This window comes from Podarcis liolepis (assembly GCF_965112155.1).
Source record: "Podarcis liolepis genome assembly, chromosome: 12".
Lineage (NCBI taxonomy): Eukaryota > Metazoa > Chordata > Lepidosauria > Squamata > Lacertidae > Podarcis > Podarcis liolepis.
The window spans coordinates 42,334,444-42,355,113 of record NC_139563.1 but is presented as its reverse complement, the minus strand read 5'-3'; the positions used below and the strand labels follow the sequence as shown (position 1 = coordinate 42,355,113).

Here is a 20,670-nt window from a genome sequence, read left to right as displayed (position 1 = left end):
CAAAACCCACACATCTCCAGATTTTGCAGTGTGGCTTCTTTAGCCAAGTCACATGTACTAGGGAGAGGTCTGCAAATGAATGCATGTACCAGGTGCTCAAGGGACACGGGTGGCACTGTGGGTTAAACCACAGGGCCTAGGACTTGCCGATCAGAAGGTCAGCTGTTCGAATCCCTGCGACGGGGTGAGCTCCCGTTGCTCAGTCCCTGCTCCTGCCAACCTAGCAGTTCGAAAGCACGTCAAAGTGCAAGTAGATAAATAGGTACCACTCCGGCGGGAAGGTAAATGGCATTTCCGTGCGCTGCTCTGGTTCGCCAGAAGCAGCTTAATCATGCTGGCCACATGACCTGGAAGCTGTACGCCGGCTCCCTTGGCCAATAAAGCGAGATGAGCGCCGCAACCCCAGAGTCAGCCACGACTGGACCTAATGGTCAGGGTCCCTTTACCGTTTTATCAGGTGCTCAAGGAAATTGTAGTCTGAAGGAACTAGGGGGGAACAGGTTGTAGAAGGCTGTCACATTTCATGAACGTTGTCAGAAAGCTTAGAGCACCTTCAGTGAAAGCAACAAATGAAAACACCAAGCATGGCATGTCCCCAGCAGAAGGGATTTGCCATTTTAGAATCAGAGCAGGTGAGCTTTTCATAGAACAGCCATTATAAGTTTATTGAATTTGTTCCTATTTCCATGATGGACAAGCCTTAATGGGAAACATAGGGTGACTGCAAAGCTTCTTCCTCTATATATCCATGCTGGAAACAAAAGGTAAAGGTTAAATATGCAAGAAGGGTAGAAAAAGCAATGATCTGGTCCCGTGGGCAATTCTACACTTCATTTCGCCATTGACCAAAGCTTTCACCTGCTTATAAAGATACCACTTTCTCGTTCAGAAGGACTGGGTTTAAGATCACAGCAGCAGTCGCCAAATGGATGACAGCTGTCAAATTTCCATGCACACATAATTTTCACCCTTGTGAGAGCAGCATTCTCCCTGACTATAAAGCCAGCAGAGTAGTAAAAGATGAATTCGCTCATGCAGAGAGCACTGCAATAATCGGGTACAGTGATGGCTAACTTCTGTATCTTCATGGCCAATCTGTCTTGCAGAGAGTGGTCTGGGAGATGGACATTTTCTAGGCACCCCAACTTCTTCGTGTGTCGTCAAGCCCAGTGAAGTAGGTGCCACCTAGCATTAATGGCTTCAGGGCTGTGGAGCACATGCCTGTGGCTACTAAATGCAATACACAGAGATGCCTTATCCAAAACTTGTAAGGGTGTGTGCCGACCATCAGTTTTGCTTCAGATCCTGATACGGTGCTTTGGGATACAGCCCACTTTGGTCCAAAGAGGTTGCCTGGTTCAGCTCATGATCCAGATCTGCTTCAGAAAAAAACTTTATTCCTCCCACTCCCTATTCACTATTATGGAGAAGAGGAAATTGCTGCAACACTTTCCTTTTGGCAGAAGTTGGTGGAATTTACTGGCAAAGGAGCCCCCTTAGAGTACAGGTAAATAGGACAACAGGCTGTTGTGCTGAGCACCTTTAATGTGCATCACTAAGGAGTGGCCAGCAGGGAGAGTTATATCCTGCTTACAGCCACCCTGCTGGCACCACTGCCAAGTACCGGGACCATGGGGAGGAGGGGCAGGACAGAGTTTATTGGATAACCAGCTAGAGCTCCAGGTTGGCACTGCAGCTCTGCCTCCCCGCCCCTGCATCATCCTGATAAGTGGCTGGGACATGAATGTCAGGAAGACAGGGCAACCCACCTGTCAGGCTGCTGTCAGCGGCTCCTGGCTGGATGCACAGGAAAGTATCAAGACAAGGAAAGTTTCTTACAGTCCTTTTTTATTTCAAACTTTACGGAGAGAGGCTATAGAACCCAGTCTCTTGGATAATGGCCTTGTCCCGAGTGAATCTCCATCGCCCGTCTCTCCCACTTCCTCATTCGTCATCATCATCACCTCCTCTACGGGTGCTGCTAAGTGTCCTCTGTCTTCGAGTTCTTTGCTTTCCTACTTTTAAGGCCCTGCTGCATTCTGCGAGATGGTGGGTCTGGAATGCTTTCTAATGATGTGTCAGCCAGCTATTCTGGCTCTCCCATGATTTCTCAACTTTTCCCCTCATCTCCCTCAAACCCCTATTGTAAATCTATACAGTGGTACCTCAGGTTAAGTACTTAATTAGTTCCGGAGGTCCGTTCTTAACCTGAAACTGTTCTTAACCTGAAGCACCACTTTAGCTAATGGGGCCTCCCACTGCTACCGCGCCACTGGAGCACTATTTCTGTTTTCATCCTGAAGCAAAGTTCTTAACCCAAGGTATTATTTCTGGGTTAGCGGAGTCTGTAACCTGGAGTGTATGTAATCTGAAGCGTATGTAACCTGAGGTACCACTGTACTGTCTTCTTCTTCCTCCTCCCTGGAAGGGTCAGGATGGGGAGGCAGTCTCCACCATTCCTCCTCTGCCCAGTCTCTGACACCACCCATCCACCATTTGTTCCCTCTATGCTGCTGGGCAGGGAGACCACCTTAAGAATCTCAGAGAGCAGGGTCTATGATACGTTTGTGCATCTAAGTACAGGTTACCTCTCTGATGTAACTGTTTTCTTCTGGAGTGACACCATGGACGCAGTTGGTTATTGCTTATTTGCTTGTTTGTTTAAGAATTGATTTCTGCAGTCCAGAAAAATGCTCGTGGGGAATATCAAAAATCAGAATATTGCTGAAGGCAACTTGGCTTACCAGATTCATTTAGTCTGCAACAGTTTGCCTCCCACTGATTTATAAGCAAAAAGGATGTGCATTCATGTGGTTAGAGATTCACTGGGAAAACCGTGGTGTTGACACATATAAAGATATCATTGATAACTTGGTTATCACTGAGGGTTATATTTGTTAATATGGCAGAACTGATGGGACGTTGTTATTTGAAACACAACCTGCAGCAGCACAAGGCTGCTTGTGCGTTAAGATCCATATCTAAGGCCTTGCCCTCTGGCTCATCACTGAAAGATGCTAGACTGGTAGATACCAGGAGCAGGGCTTTCTTGGTGGTGGCTCCATACCTATAGACTCCACTCCCCCCACTCTCACCTGAAAATATCATATCAATTTAGGCTGAAAACCTATACCCACTTTTCAGTCTGCATTTCATTAAGCCTTGTGATTTGGATCAATTTGGATCGTTCATTGAAACATAAAATTGTAGAATTGTAGAGTTGGAAGGGATCCTGAGGGTCATCTAGTCCAACCCCCTGAATTGCAGGAATCTCAACTAGATCATACATGAGAAGTGTATCATGACTTTAACAGGTGTATTGGTTTATATGGGTGATGTACTGTATACAGTGTTACGTTTTATTTTACAACTGCACATCACCTTGTGAGGGCTATTACTCCCAGAACACAGTTTAGAAACCTTTCAAAACAAATAGAATGATTTATTAACGATGAGTAGGGTTTAAAAAATAAATAAATAAAGGTACAAAGCCATAAGTCATCGCCAGCACCAGCCCAAGGCATTTGGCCGCTTAAGTCAGAGCCTAATGGTGGCCTCTACTTATGTCAAGTCAGGATATATAGGATTCAAGACCAGCCAAGTTATTCTGGTACCTGAGGCAGAAAAGCTTACAAACACCTCTCCTACTCCCTAGCAGTAAAAATACAAAAACAGGAAATTAAATAACTTCCCTGACATTGCAAGCTGGCTGCCCGAGGCAGCCGCCTAATGGTAGGGTTGGCTCTGTTCAACGGTTTAAAAAGATTTATCAGCAGCTGCAGTGTTTGAAAAAACAGGCGATGTGACCTGCCCAGTGCATGCACGTGGGTGCCACTGCTCTAGAGATAAGATGCATCCATCACCACCCACTAATTTCAGTGGGTGATGATGGCAGCTGGCACTCCACTGACAAGAGGCTATTGCTGTGGCTATTGCAACCCTACTGGGCGACCGACTCCTGCAGAGATGTTGGGAAGGGAATTGTACCCTGGAAAGTGATAATTTGTGCATTTGGCACTAGTCTGTTTTTATACATAGCTCAGGACAAGGGCCCTATTTGGCCATTCAGCCTCCTCACGTGTAAGCAAGCGTGTTAGGAAAAGCAGGGGTGCATTGCCAAAGCCCTGCCCCATCTGCTGTCATCTGTATGCTGATGAGAGCCATCCACGAGGTTGAAATAATAATAATAATAATAATAATAATAATAATAATAATAATAATAATTTATTTATACCCCCCATCTGGCTGGGTTTCCCCAGCCACTCTGGGGCAGCTTCCAACTGAATATTGAAAACAATACAGCATCAGAAATTAAAAACTTCCCAGACTCTAAATTGGGATGCGGGTGGCGCTGTGGGTTAAACCACAGAGCCTAGGACTTGCTGATCAGAAAGCTGGCGGTTTGAATCCCCGTAATGGGGTGAGCTCCCGTTGCTCGGTCCCTGCTCCTGCCAACCTAGCAGTTCGAAAGCATGTCAAAGTGCAAGTAGATAAATAGGTACCGCTCCGGCGGGAAGGTAAATGGCGTTTCCGTGCACTGCTCTGGTTCGCCAGAAGCTGATTAGTCATGCTGGCCACATGACCCGGAAGCTGTACGCCGGCTCACTCGGCCAACAAAGCGAGATGAGCGCTGTAACCCCAGAGTCGGTCACGACTGGACCTAATGGCCAGGGATCCCTTTACCCTTTACCTAAATCTCTGCACGGACCTTTCATCCCATGTCAGACCTCGCCCCTCAAACGCATGAATAGATGTCACACCAGAGGGGGTGGGGCTTGGCCCATGCACCCCATTTCTTACTGTGACTTTACTTACATATGAGGTGACTGAACACCTGGAAAGGGTTTAAGTCAAGCCTTCACTGCTCCTTCTTTGCAGCCAGAGTATCTGGGTGCTACATATCAGCTGCTATTGAGTGCAACATTCGGATAACACAGCCTGCACTCCTGTAAGATTTCCATAATGGGGCAAAACCCAGCAGGGGAATCAGGGAGCCAGAGGGAAAGGGTTAATCCCATTTGATCTGGGGGACATCTCCTAAATTTTTGCTCTCTTCTGCCCCTCTCTCACCATCTGAGAACAAGACAACAAGGGCAAAGGCTTTATTTGTTGCATTTTGGCTTGGCACACAGGAAACACCCTGCAAACATTCTCCTGTCTTCAGGCAATATCTAATTTCTGCTCTTACCTTGAGCACTGAAAGTCTGCCCAAAAGAACAACAAGTGCTGTAAAAGTTGATCTCCAGGATTTTAAAGCTCCTAGCCACATCCTATATTGAAAGCACTCTTATGCCATGTTAACCGTCATGGAGAATCCTGGGAACTGTGCTTGGAATTGTAACTTTGTGAGATCAGCACCATTGTTGTTGTTGTTTAGTCGTTTAGTTGTGCCCGACTCTTCGTGACCCCATGGACCAGAGCACGCCAGGCACTCCTGTCTTCCACTGCCTCCTGCAGTTTGGTCAAACTCATGCTGGTAGCTTCGAGAACACTATCCAACCATCTCGTCCTCTGGTGTCCCCTTCTCCTTGTGCCCTCCATCTTTCCCAACATCAGGGTCTTTTCCAGGGAGCCTTCTCTTCTCATGAGGTGGCCAAAGTATTGGAGCCTCAGCTTCAGGATCTGTCCTTCCAGTGAGCACTCAGGGCTGATTTCCTTAAGAATAGATAGGTTGGATCTTCTTGCAGTCCATGGGACTCTCATGGGACTCTCAGCACCATTAACAAACTACAATTCCCAATGTTCTTTGGGGGACTCTAAAAACAGTATAAGAGTGCTTGAGATATATGGTGTTGATATGAGCTACTTGTTGGTCCAATAAAAGGGATTTCTTTTGCAAAAAAACCCATCTCCTTCCCTGTGACCATTAGAGATCCTAGGATTCTGATCCATGCTACTTATAGTTCATTAAACAATGATTGATGAGGACAGTGTAATAGATAAGTTGTTCTCTATTTCCTCCATCCCATCAATTTCCTTGCCTAGCATCTTCCCCGCCTTCTTCCCACACAAAAGTCCTAGCTACAAAAAAGGTGATCAGGTCTGACCTCTGCCTTTTACCACTCTCTCAGTGCTCTGACACCTTAATCTAAATCACCTTGGAGTGAAAAGTTTGCATTGCAGTAATTATTCTTAGCCTTTGTGCTTTAAATAAGGTATTAAGGTTGGTTACAATGGCATCTAATTTCCTGTTTATCATCTGCTTAAATGCTGTGACTTCCCCTGCTGTCCTTCAGTCAACTGGTAACTCATCTGTTTTTAATGAGTTGTCAAAAATGATTGATAACTGCCCTGTAATTGTCTCTGCTTGTTCTTTCAGAACCTTGGGGCGAATATTATGTATCAGGGTGATAACTTGCATTTAGTTCCTTTACAAAATCTTAATTCCTTTGCTTATCCCCTGTCATTTCCAGAAACTGCTTGACTTAAGAAGCTACAAGGAACCCCAGTGCCTACATTTTCCATTTATTCTTTCTCTGACTTAGGATCATTTCACAGCATTACTGAAAAAAACTTAGCCTCCAAATGTTATGAAACAATTTTTGCAATGTAGCAATGCACAAAACAGCCTGCAGTTTTTGAGTCTCAATTTTTGGGGTGTGGTGAGTTTTTGTTTGTGTCGTACTTAAGACAGATTTTGATTTTGTGGTTTTATGTTTAATTTTATATTTAGATTGTGGGTTATGTGTCTACTGATTTATTGCAACCTGCCCAGAAAATTTTGTGTTATAGATCAGCACACAAATGCCCATATATCTATATCTCTCTCACTCTCTCACACACTGTCACAGAGTGAGGTGGTCAGTAAATCGCACAGTCCAGAGTTGGAGCAAAACCATGATCTTCACAGACTTGGCTGAGTGAGCACTGACTTGGCCTAATGAGCACAACAGCTCATTCCCCATAGGTCTTACTCCATGAAATCAGTTGCTGAGACTCAAAGTTCCTGCCTCCCCACAGCTGTCTGCTCCTCCCCAGGGCTTTTTCCAAGCAAGCAGAGACTGAGCCTACCTGCCTGCCTTGGCTCCTCCCTTTTCATGCCTCTTCTGGTTCTGGGAGTCAGAGGGGAATGGGAGCTTGTCGCAGCAGGACTCTTCACCAGCCTGACTCATCTATGCCTCTTGGATTCCTCCTCTCCTGTTTCAGCTTCTGCCTCTGATTCTGGGCTACTCTCTGCCACAGACTCGCCCAGCTCACTAAGCCCTGTTACCTCTGCAGCTTTCCCCTCTGGCCACTCATTGTCTCCTGCCACCATTGCCTGGGCTCTGAGTCTTCTTCCCTTGGTGGTTCCTCAGCTGGTTCCTCCCACCTTTCCTCTGCATCCAACCAATCCAACACACACACACAAATGCAAACAGAATTAAACCCAGCTAAGGGTCTTATTCAAAGTCATTCAGAAATAATACTGGTGGAACAAGAAGCTGCTGTGTGGTGCTGAGCGATACAGCCCAAAATGAATGGATGCAGTCACTCCCAAAGCATTGGAGTGTACAAATTTCATGCTTCTGGTCTCTGCTAATTGTGTTCAGCTTTTGGCAGATTGCTGCTGCGATGATTCTGAGAAAACAGACTTTAGAAATGGCGGAGGGGGAGAGTAAATATTGCTTGAAAAGCGACTGTGTTGCTCTGAAAGGACAGCATGTTATTAAACTGTGTATGTGTGATTGAAGTGTTGTTAAACCCAAGCACTTTCTTCTTTAATTAAACATGCTCCTTTCTTTCTTTTAAGATGGAAATGTCAGCCTAGGAGCACAATGATAAAAAATTAATTATTCGGATTTGTCAACCAGGAGGTGATGCAATGGGAGGACAGGGAGGGAATATACTTTGGTTTTCAGTTTGTTTTTTTAATGCAGCTTATAGAAAACTAGTCAGTCTGTGACTTAGCTAGGGACAACAAGAAGCAGTTGGGAAAAAGAAGAGGAAGATGAAGAGGAAGAAGAAATTATTTATTTATAAAAGTATTTTTATACCGACCTCCTGAAAAATATCAGGGCAGTGTAAAGGTAAAGGTAAAGGGATCCCTGACCATTAGGTCCAGTCATGGCTGACTCTGGGGTTGCGGCGCTCATCTCGCTTTATTGGCTGAGGGAACCAGCGTACAGCTTCCAGGTCATGTGGCCAGCATGACTAAGCCGCTTCTGGCGAACCAGAGTAGCACACAGAAACGCTGTTTACCTTCCCACCAGAGTGGTACCTATTTATCTACTTGCACTTTGATGTGCTTTTGAACTGCTAGGTTGGCAGGAGCAGGGACCGAGCAATGGGAGCTCACCCAGTCTCAGGGATTCAAACCGCTGACCTTCTGATCGGCAAGCCCTAGGCTCTGTGGTTTAACTCACAGTGCCAGCCGCTTCCCTGACAATGACGTAAAAAATAATTAAAAGCAATATGAAGCAATTGTCAAGATGACTGGCTATGCAAGGGACATTTTGAACAACTGCAAAGGCATGCCAGCATAAAAAGCTCTTCAAGACATGCTTGAAAGTGAAAAGTGAGGATGCTTCCTGAATCTCTGCTGGAGGAATGTTGTGCAACATGGGACCGTTAACACTAAGTACTTGATTTCTAGTTGAGGACAACAGGGCCTTTGTAACACAGGTTAGCAATGCTCCTCCAGATGTTCCCAATGATTGAGCTGAATTAAATTAGCCTAGACCCAAAGTGTTCAGGACTTTGTATACCATGACCCAGTATGATGTGGGTAGCCAATGCAGATGTTTTAGCAGAGATGCTACATGTTGTCGGTTGTCTGTCCCCATCATCAGTCTAGGCTCTGTGTTCTTCACCAGTGGGAGTTCTGAACCAGGTGCAAGGGCAGCTCTGTACAAAGCCCATTGCAGTAGCCCAGCCTTGAGGTTATCAGTGCATGCTCTAAAGTGAGCAGGTACGGCTGTATTTGGCATACCAGGCAAAGATGTTAAAAGGCACTCCGAGCCACTGAGGACACGTGGTCCTCTATTGACAAAGATGTATTCAGGACATATGCAAGCTGTGCACCTGCTCCTATAGAGGGAGTGCAACTCCATCAAGGACAGGCAACTCACCCAACTTCCAGACATGGCAAGAATCTATCCACAGAGCCTCCATCTTCCCAGGATTCACACTCTGTTTATTGGTCCTCAGCTGGTCCACCACTGCATTAAGACACTGATCACGGCTTACACAGCCTCTCCTGAGTCAGATGTTATGGAGAAGTAGAGTTGTGTGTGATCATGCTCCGAAACTCCTAGTGACTGTTCCCAGTGGCTTCATATAGAGTTGAATAGCACTGGAGACAAAATAGTGTCCCATGGACCCCGAATGCAACTCTCTGGACTTGGCCATGCCATTAGGAAGGGAACCACTGTAATACAGTGCCTCTGATACCATGGTCAATGATATCAAAAGCCCCTGAGAAACTGAGTAATACTAGCAAGCTCACATTCCCCCTGACCTTCTCCTGAGACAGGTCATCTGTCAGGGCAACCAAGGCTGATTCACTGTCAGGGACTGGGCAGAGGAGGAATAGTGGAGACCGCTTCCCCGGCCTGACCCTTCCAGAGAAAAATGAGACAGTTCAGAATTACAACAGGGGGTTGAGGGAGATCACAACTCTGAGGCAGATGAGGAGGAAAGCTGGGAAATAATGGGAGAGGAGGAGGAGGAGGAGGAGGAAGAGACACCAGGGGAGAGAGAACTGACAGACTCAGTGTCTTTAGAAAGCATTCTAGACCCCCCCCCCACATACGCTCAGAGACTTTGCGCTGTTCATTGGGGGAGATAGGAAGCCCAGAGCAACTTCAACCTTTTCCTGTTAGGCAAAGATCAGAAGATGACCCGGATGGTCGCTAGATTCTGTGTACAGATCTGTAGGCGCAGACCATCTCCCAACTCAAACTAGTTTGCTAAGAAAATCCCGAAACTCAGTTCTATGGGTGACTCTGGGTCAGCTCCCTGCGGTAGTTTATTGTTGTACATTGTTTTTAAATTTATTGTTGTACATTGTTTTAATTGTTTGTTTTCCTTCTGTGACTGTACCCCCAAGTGAGTTTTATAAGCTGGTCTCCGACAGTAATAAATTATCTATCTATCTATCTGTCTGTCTGTCTGTCTGTCTGTCTGTCTATCTATCATCTATCTATCATCATATATCTATCATCTATCTATCAGACCCCCCCTCCCAGAACCTGGCAGGCATTGAAAGTAGGAGAGCAGAGAGCTCTGAGGCAGAAGGCACAGCTCAGCTACCGTAGGGATAACGCATAATGGGAGAGATGGAGGGGGTGGGGTTTCACTTGGAGCAATGCCATTGCTCCAGGAGGCTGCATTTCTAAGCCTCTCTCTGTAAATATTGAATAAACAACATTGGTAAGAACTTTCCTTGTCTTAGTGTTTCCTGGCAACCTACCCTGTGGAGGGTTGGAGCATCTGACGCCTGACATTCACTTTCAAAACCAGGCCTAAACCAAGACTGAAGTGGATCCAGTTGAGTTGTGTCATCCAAGAACACTTGCAGTTCCTTCTCCGTCATCCTCCCCAAGAATGAGGGGAGAGGTTCCATAGCTCAATGACAGAGTACATTCTGTGCACACAGAAGGTCCTGGTTTTGCTCCATGGTATTTCCAAGTTTTTTTAAAAAAGGATCTCAAGATTGGGGGTGGAGAAGAAATTTGATTCAGTTCACATTTTAGGGCCAACCTATCTAATGCACACTGACATTGCTTTCACTAATGTATTCTTTCATATGCATGCTTTCTCCTAATGTATGCACTTTTGTACATCTTGGTTGCTGGTGAAGTGCATTGCAAAAATGGGAAATGTGCAAATTTCACCCAAATAATTTTTTTTGAGAATTTTTGAGATAAACTACAATAAGAATCAAACTAGTGCAAAATTTGGAAATGTGCAAAATTAAGAGAATAGCTATGTTTCGGTTAGCATATTGGCTTGGACTGTGTGGATTAGGAAGCTTCTCATTAAAATGCAGACAAAATCAGATTTCTCACCTGTCCCTGATGTCAGCCTAGATCCACCATTCCTGCTAAGCCCTTCAGTTCATAGGGAGAGAAGATCCTAAAAAGGAGTGTGATGAAAAAGGTCAATTCAGGAAACGTGACAGTGAGGGCCAGTCATAGAGACAAACTGGAATCCGTTCCAGGGAAAGGAAACAGTGGAAGGGGGAAGGGTATGAAAATACACTTGTCTATATTTAGAAAGACAGGTGTTGACTTTACTGGTGCAACTGGATGGAAACTGAGTAGCGATGCTAAGAATAGACGAGAACAAAAGGAAAACATTCAGCCTCTACACAAGCTAGGCTAGCTGCTCTGTTTCCAGGGAGTTTTGAACAACGTAACCCCATCAAAGTCTTTATTACCAAAGTGTTTGTGGCCGCTAAGCCTCTGAGCCAATGTGTCCATGTGAAGAAGAGACAAAAAGAGCCTTTGTGGTTGCAACATTAGCCAAGGCAAATGGGAGACCCCTTAGCGTTATAATTGGCAGTCTTCTAAACAGGTTGCGAGTTCATCCCAATGGCACATAGACTGAACATTTCAAATACATGATCTTGTGAAGAAATGTGGCAGCATAGTTACAAGGAGTAAAGTGAATTTGCTCATGTTGATGTATTGCTTGAAGGCAGTGCTTCTGAAACAGCAGCTGTTGAAACAAGACATAGCAAGCAGGGTAATCCCTGAGCTGATGAGTGGTGGATCTGTCTGCAGCGATGATTGTTAAAAACTGCATGACCACACACAGGGCATCCCTGCGGGTTAAGCCTATCTGTGGTGGGCCTGAAATTACCCTCTGGATAGGGCAGAGGGTGTTCCAACCAACAGAATTCCCACTCCAGGTGATGCAAGTGGATAGCCAATGGGATGCATCCTGCTTGTTCTGGAGGAGATACTGGCTACCAGGGATGCACAAATCTGTCAATTGCTCTCTGTTACTCATTTTCCCAAGTCCTCCTGAAAATGCACCGGCATTTTAGTGCTAATTTCTCCCAATGCACACGTTTTTGCAAAGCTATTTGCACTATTGCCTGATTACACACTTCCCCAAAGCTATTTTCCCTAACAGAATGCATTTTTGTATTATGGTTTCACTAATATATAGGCACACTTTACAAGAGTATTTTGCATTTTTGCATACGTTACTTGGCTAGAGAACTGCTTTGCAAAATTCAGGTGTTGCAGGATGGCTGCTTGTGTCAACTTGCGTATGGTTTCAGAAAGTGTCAGTCAGGTAGGTTTGCCTTTAAATATGAACTGAATCAAACCCCCACCTTAACCGCAATCTCTGAGTGACGTAAGATTCCTGGGGTTCCAGGGTTTGTGTTTCCTTTGGAATGAGGTACAGGAGAGACTGTGATGTCTTCATGATATATAGTTTATTCACACAAATATACAACCTGAGCCTACGATGGAGGGGTTCACAGCATTAACACTCCAAGAGGGTCTTGCCACAGCCTTGGATTCCAGCAGAAATTAGGCATGGCTTTGTCGCTCAGCTGCCCTGCTCAATTTTGCTTCTAGCATCTTGCTCACATAACTCCACTCTCAACTCTGGCCTTTGTCCTTCTAACTACCAGCCAATTGTGGGAAGGGTGCCCACTCATTATCTCACGAGGAAGCTAGCCTGGCTATTCCAGGAATTTAAAGGGTCTTCGCATACAACCTACCCCCCCAACTCATAACAGTAGATTGGGAGGAACTGTATCTAGGTTGAGGAACCTTCTAGATTTTGGAATTGCTCACACTGCGTACAACCTGTGACTCTTTTTCTAAAAGTCAAGGGCCTTTATGCATATTGCAAAACCAGCAGCTACAAGTCGATATACAGTATGTTGTATCTGTGATGTACGCTAGACATATGGAAGCACTGCCCATCTTCCCCTCCCCTTCACCACATGTTCACCATGTGCACATGCCAAAGAAAGCAATGATTCATTCAGAATAAATGCAGCAAGCAACAACAATGAAGTTTTGCAGTCTCATTCTAGTGGGTGTCTGCAGGGTACAGATGATGCGGCTGCTAATTTCATAGTTTGGTTCGGCTCAAGTTTATTAATAGTCCACAGAGCTTCAAATACACCCCTCCCCTAAATGGTTCCATACAATCAGAGAGGAATAGACTAAATCAGGGGTCAGCAAACTTTTTCAGCAGGAGGCTGGTCCACTGTTCCTCAGACCTTGTGGGGGGCTGGACTATATTTTTTTTGGGGGGGATGAACAAATTCCTATGCCCCACAAATAACCCAGAGATGCATTTTAAATAAAAGTGCACATTCAACTCATGTAAAAACACCAGGCAGGCCCCACAAATAACCCAGAAATGCATTTTAAATAAAAGGACACATTCTACTCATGTAAAAACATGCTGATTCCCGGACCGTCCGCGGGCTGGATTCAGAAAGCGATTGGGCCGGATCTGGCCCCTGGGCCTTAGTTTGTCTACCCATGGACTAAATTCACAGGAAGACTCCCTAACAATGCATTTTAAATTATAAATCTGAAATTAAGGATGGAGAATAACTTCATCTGGTCCATATTTTCCCATTGAACATACCTAATTTGGAGCTCCCCTGCTGACATATGGCTTATGGTGTAATTGTCTTTTGGATTTCACAATTTTCTGAATTTTATAATACAAGTTTCAATTTTTAAAAAATACCAGAATGTAAGTATTCTAGGATCAAATACATTTGGAAATGCGTATGATGAGCTAAAACATGTATTTATGTATGAATTGTTGTGATAAAACGCATATTTGAAAACAGATATTTATATGGATTTTAAAGAAAATCAGGTTGATGGGAAAAGGAGACAGAACAGACTTATGAGCATGTGAGATCAACACAGACCAGGAATACACTGATCTGTCAATCCTGCTCTGAATAGCAAATGCTGGGGACAAACAGCAAGGGAGGGCTATTTCCATCACACTCTGTTTGCAAGTATCCTAAAAAGTGTCTGGCTGACTACTCTTGGGAACAGATGGCTGGACCAGAGGAACGCCTGATCCGATATGTCAAACACTGCAGAGCTGTGCCTGTCCTTATCAAAGATGGCCATGTGATATGGGGACCACCAGACTGCATACTAAACAGGCAGCATTGAAAGCAGCCAACCAATCATATAATGAATCTAAGACAAGACTGGCATCCCTTAGAATCCGTGTGACTCATGGAGAAGGCGACAGTGCAAGAACTGGCCCACGTGCTAAACTGTGCCAAACAGGAGAACAAAGTGCATTACAGGAAAGGCTCACCTTTTTCTCAGCATCAAATATGGCCCCAGAAAGATGCGGATACGATCCTCTACCACAATAATCACCTTTTGCCACTTATGGTAAGCAAAGGTGGGCCAAAAACACAAACACACTTTCAGATTCTTTCACTTTTTCTCACCTGAAATATGGGGGTGTTGTGCCATTCATGGGGGGGGGCGTCCCTGGAATTTTGATAACATTTTGGTCGTAGTGGATGCAGTGGCGTAGTGTGGGGGGTGCGGGGGGGCCGGCCGCACCGGGCGCAACATCTGGGGGTTAGGGTTAGGGGGCGCAAATCCATGGGTTAGGGAGCGCAAATCCACGGGTTAGGGGGCGCAAATTACTTGCCTTGCCCCGGGTGCTGACAACCCACGCTACGCCACTGAGTGGATGCTAATAATAATAATAATAATAATAATAATAATAATAATAATAATTTATTATTTATACCCCGCCCATCCCTGGCTGGGTTTCCCCAGTTACTCTGGGCTGCTTCCAACCAAATACTAAAAACAATACAGTGTCAGACATTAAAAACATCCCTAAACAAGGCCGCCTTAAGTTGTTTTTTAAAAGTATAATAGTTGTTTATTGCCTTGACAACTGCTGGGAGGGCGTTCCACAGGCCGGGCGCCACTACCGAGAAGGCCCTCTGCCTGGTTCCCTGTAACCTCATTTCTCACAGTGAGGGAACCACCAGAAGGCCCTCGGCGCTGGATCTCAGTGTCTGGGCTGGATGATGGGAGTGGAGACGCTCCTTCTGGTATACAGGACTGAGGCCGTTTAGGGCTTTAAAGGTCAGCACCAACACTTTGAATTGTGCTTGGAAATGTACTGGGTTTACTTAACTCCATAAGGTGACCAACTCCATAAGGTTGCTTTTTAAACTTAAATTTAAATTTTAACATCCATTTGTAGGATCACAATGTCTCTCCAAGAATCTAGGCCAGAATACTCCTGGGAACTATGTTAAGTCATGACATAGCATGTCTCCCAGCAACATTCTTATGGAATAATGTTACATGTCAATTAATATATCCCCATGCACTTCAAAAACCCTCCCATTTTCTCACTGCAATTACCCTTCCCAGTAGGGGCATGCCTTTCTCATGGGGTGCATTTTCCATTTCAGGGGCACTGAAAAATATCCCAGCAGCGCAATCAGATGTTTCAGTGCTACTAGGCTAAGTCCTGCCTTCATCACCAGTTCTGTCCTTGTGGCATCATTCAAAGCGGTTGTCTCACTGAGAGATCTAGGAGACAACCTTCTCTCCCATGAATCTGCTTGCCACTTTAGACCTTCCAAAGCTCTTCTTTAGCCTTTGAAGTTTGGATTTATGACTATTAGAGAAAGGGCCTTTTCCGCAGCACTGTTGGGCTCCTGGAACTCTGCTCTGACATGTTCAGCTGGTGCCAACTTTCTTATCTTCTAGGCAGCAGGCAAAGTCTACCTTGCACTTTTGTGTTTGTGACAGCTTTTGATGGTTTTTATGATCCTTCTAAATTACCTTTCACATGGAGCGCTTCCATATGAGTTGTTTATTGAACATTCTTCCTGATTTGTTCGCAAGGAGATTAGACCATTTAGAGAGCATTCATTCTGATTTAATTGCAAGAGGTTAGATGATGCTGTGTTAGAGCAATTGATAGTCTACACTTTCCAGAACATCACTTTCCTTACTGCAAAAAGTCCAGAACCTCGATATTAACTATAATAGTGCAACCTGAATTTATTAAATTTTTGGTTGAACCCCAACCCAAAATAGCAACAGGCAAGAAGTGCTCTTGCTGTCTTTTATCTTGATTGCTAGTGCTGGTTCTACTGATCTTTTTGGCTGATTGTGTAGGTGTATTTTAGTAGCTTTTCCAAGTGTGGTGAATTTTCAGGATTAGTGTACCAGGTTCACTGAGATAATGTGCTTCTATTTGCCTTCATCCAAAGCACCTCTCTGTGACTTATTATTATTATTAATCCAGGCAGGTGAATTTCACCCCATAGCTGCATCTAAGTATACAAACAGAAAATGTGGAGTCGAGTTCGCATTTTTGCAAGCAAGAGAAAAAGGAAGCTTTGCTTTTACGCATTAGGGAACAAGCCCATATTAGAATGAAAGTGCTGCTTTCCACTCTGGCAATTCCTAAGCCAATCCTACTGCAAAATCCTAATCTCCAAGAGCTGACATTTCATGCCTCAGTCAAGAGTAAAAGCTCTGCTTCCATTTGAGAACTTATCACAGAAAGCTGTTATGCACTGCTCACATATTCTATTTAAATATTGGGTACCCGCTGGATGAGGAAGCTCAGTTATCTGAGCTTTTTTTTTTATAAGACAACCCACTTCCTTGCAATATTCATATTATAAAAACCACCATGTACATTTATCAATGGCTCCTTTGCTAAAAACTCAGAGTGCCTTTCATAAGGCATTGCTTCTCTTGGGTGGCCTACTTTACCACAGCCTTCTATTTGATGTTATTCTCTGCACTGGGCAGAGAATACATAGGGTTATGAGGTTTGAACCCAGCTTTCTCTCTTATTGAAGTCTTGTACTATTCCTAATCATATAAAACCAGTGCAGATTCAAGAAAGTGAGTACCAAAGTCCTCCAAAATCTCATGCTTGTTTCTTACTCTCCTATGCATTGATTTTTTTTTTAAATATGGGTTTATTTCTCCTCAAACTACAGGTTTTAGTTTTTATTTTATTTTTCCTTTTTTAAAATTAATTTTCCACAAAATTTTTTGTAGACAAACAAAACAGATACACAAACAAACATAAATCATAACCTTATTAAAACTAACTTAATTAACATTATTAAGTGACTTTCTCGTATCCCCCTGGTTGAATTTTCCAAAACCTAAATTCTTAAAAATTTAACTTATTCACTTATCATCTTTCTTGCTTTGCAGTTCAACTTTGAGCATGTTATTTCGTCACCCTACATATTTAAATTCTAAGCCTATCTGGTTTTTGCAAGCTTTTCCCAGTTAAGTTAGTTTAACATAGTTAACTAAATAGTCTTTAAATTTCTTCCATTCTTCTTGGTGATCCTCCTCCTTCTGGTCGCGGACTCTTCCAGTCAGGTTGGCTAGCTCCGAAAAGTCCATCATCTTCATCTGCCAATCTTCCTACAGGTTTTAGTTTTTAATTCCCACCCACCAACGGCTGAATTTTCAAAAGCCAACCTTTGATCACAGTGAATTCAAGGCAAGGTGCCCTCCAAAATGCCCCCTTCCTCAAAATAAGAAATGCATGTTAGGATTATTAGCTAGTGGGTGCCGAAGGGCCAACAGAGTTATAGACTGGTTGCGATTTCTGCCTCTGGCATCACCAGCTGCTTCAGTTTTTCTGCAGTTTGGTTTATGCCACATTCATCTTGCCGTCCACTTTTTTAACGAAATTTCCGCAATGAGTTATGCAAGATACAAATAATCAACGTAATCCATGATGTGATTATTTCCACACCATAAATTCCAATGCAAAGGAAACAATTTATATAGCAGGGTGGGGTGGAGGAATGCAATCAGTTGTGTATTGTTAGCAGGCTGAAAACAACAGCAGAAGCAAATACGGTTTGGAGTCGCTGGATTGATTTCTATTCTGGACCGTAATGTGCCACGTGGTCATCATTAGTCACGTCTAGGCAGGTGGTAAACAGCAGGACTGAGGAATGAGTTGCCCTGCAGATGTTAGAATCACAGAATCATAAAGCTGGAAGGGACCATGCAGGTCATCTAGTCCAGCCCCCTGAAATGCAGGAATTATTTTGCACAAGGTGGGGCTGGAACCCACAACCCTGAGATTAAGAGTCTGATACTCTACCAATTGAGCTATCCCAGCTTTGTCAGACTACAGCTTCCATCCTCCCTGATTGACCATAGTGGCTGGGGCAGAGGAGATTTTGAATCCAACAACATCTGGAGGGCCACATGTTTGTCATGAGTTCAGCCTACACTCGAGTAGGACCCTGGCAGAGACACATGCCTAACTGGCATGTTCCCTCCCTCCTGGTCTTTCATTCAGGAGCTTCAAAAGCTTTCTTCAGCCTAAACATCACAGTGACCGATGCCAACCGACACCGGCACACTTAGGGATCCGCAGAGTTTGCACACCTTGCATGACAGACCTCAGCAACTCAGCATTTTGGCTAATCTACTTTATTTACATATAAACACACACGGAGCACTGCAACATGGATCCCTCTCTCTCTAGCATCAGAAAGCAAAGAGGGGAAAAAAAAACAAAGGACAATAGTCCCACTTCATGGAACACAGTAACACAATCATTCTGTCTCCGTCACTTCCCACTTTGTGGAGTCAAAACATATACCGTCATGTGAAAGACAAAAATCCCATGACTGCAATTATGGAGCAGGAATTCTAACATTGTTCCCCAGACCAGACCTCTATTTCCGTAGGTTATTTACCACTGTATATTTCCTCTTCCTACACTTCTTAAATATTTTCCTGTCCCCCTTTTTTTGGTGTTGCTCTCAGTGCTCGAAGTGATAGGGAAGAGAGCAAAAATACCCACTTTGTGAGAGAGAAAGGGCCACTTCAGTCGGTGGCTGATTTTGCTGTGGGCTGCCATTACCCTTCTTTATGTGTCTAGAGTCCTCCCTTTCATCCGATTTAAATTCAAAGCTTTCAAACAGGCACAGAGTAGTTGCACAGACTGAACAGAAAGGGCGTAACAAGGCAATGCTTTAAGTTTCTTGCAAAGCTCGAGTTGTCTTGAAGAAAGTTGCTGCTCAGGCACTGAACTTTCAAACCTTTGTGTCTAATGCAAGGAAACAAGCGAGATCTTTAAGCTGCGAAATCCATAACTTCCAGGCACCTGGAGGCAGAAATCTTTTCCCTAAAGCCTGCCCTCAGGCTCTGTGCTATAATAAACTAGGAGTCAACCTAGACTGTGCCTTCTCTGGTTGTACACTTGTCATTTTCCAAGCAATCTCTTGCGGGCTTGTATTGTATAACCCACTAACTTGATACACATCCTTACCATGTGCATAACTGTAACACCTCATGGCGATCCAAAAAAAGAGTACACTGCACATCAGTGAATATGCAAAGCATTCTAGGATCTTAGCCTTTGTGACATCATCATTGGCCCTGCTGCTTGACACTCATTTTAAAACAGAGGTTCGAACAGACCATGGGCTGAATGTCACATCCAGCCCACAATTATTATTATTATTATTGTGAAACCCCCCAGCTCCCCCTAAAAAAATTGCTGACCCTTCCCAAAGGTTCCAAAGCTATTGTACTGTCATATCCAAATTTTTCTATGGTTCTTCAAAACAACAACAAATTTGCCTAGTTAATATGTTTTTACAAATTTAAACTTTTTTAAAAAAAGTTTCATTAGTTGCTCCCAGAGATACACTTTATGTAATGCCAAAAGGTTTTTTGTGCCCCCCATTGTCCATTTTTTTAAAAAAATAAAATTATATGTGTTTCCTGCTGTGATTTGTTGTTGCCCACCCAAAATACCCTTTAAAAAAGACCACGCCTACTTTTCACTTTTGACACCCCCCTTTGACATGCCCCTGCAGCCCCTGAAGAGTTAACCACATATCTGTGTGTCCCTTGTCCCTTTCTGTCAAATGCTAGGCATCCCTGCTTTATTATATATGCAATATTTCTTACCTGCCCTTCATCGTAATGTCCCAGTGCAAGTCAACAACCATAAAATATAGAGTTATAAAACCAGGTGTAATTATAAAAAAACCAAGTAAAATGTACCAATGAGGGAAAAGACCCAGAATAAATTCAGCAAAAGAAGTGAGTACAACAAAATAAAACATCTTAACTGCTGAAGACCAGGGTAAAGAGGGGCGCCTTCCGCAAATGGGGAAAGCTATACTGTACAGTGAAACTGGCAGACACAACTCTGTAGGGAGGGAGCTCCACAATTTTGGGACTGCCACAGGGAAAGGCCTCTCCTGTTTCCCACACTTCTGAGAATGGCAGAACTACCAAGAGAGCCCAATCTTAACACCCAAGAGGATGGTGTTTAAGGGTTTAAAACACTACTATGAATACCTTGAATTGCACCCAGAAACAAACAGGCAACTTGTGTAGCTGATTTGAAGCAGGGTTTACATGAACTCTGAATGGAACCCAAAATTTTGAAACAAGTTTCCGAATCATCTTCGAGGGCAACCCCTTGTACATCACATTGCAATTGTCCAATCTGGAGGCTACTATAGCAGTTGTTTTTTTTTTTTTTAATTTTCATTATATCCCTCTTTCTTCTCCAAAGAGCTCCAGGTGGTGTACATGGTAATGTCCCCCCCCCCATTTAATCCCCACAACAACCCTGTCACGCTGCAGAAGAAGAAGAGTTTGGATTTGATATCCCGCCTTTCACTCCCCTCCAGGAGTCTCAAAGCGGCTAACATTCTCCTTTCCCTTCCTC

The 20,670-nt window shown here is 44.1% G+C and overlaps 1 long non-coding RNA gene across 1 annotated transcript; it reads right to left on the bottom strand.

Moving 5' to 3' along the window:
* Nucleotides 1–451: 451 nt before the first annotated feature.
* LOC310690101 lies at nucleotides 452–19,279 on the bottom strand. Its single transcript, XR_014517902.1, has 3 exons — nucleotides 19,252–19,279; nucleotides 10,989–11,055; nucleotides 452–486 (listed from the first exon to the last, which is right to left on the bottom strand). It is a non-coding gene; the product is annotated as an uncharacterized lncRNA (long non-coding RNA).
* Nucleotides 19,280–20,670: the final 1,391 nt, after the last annotated feature.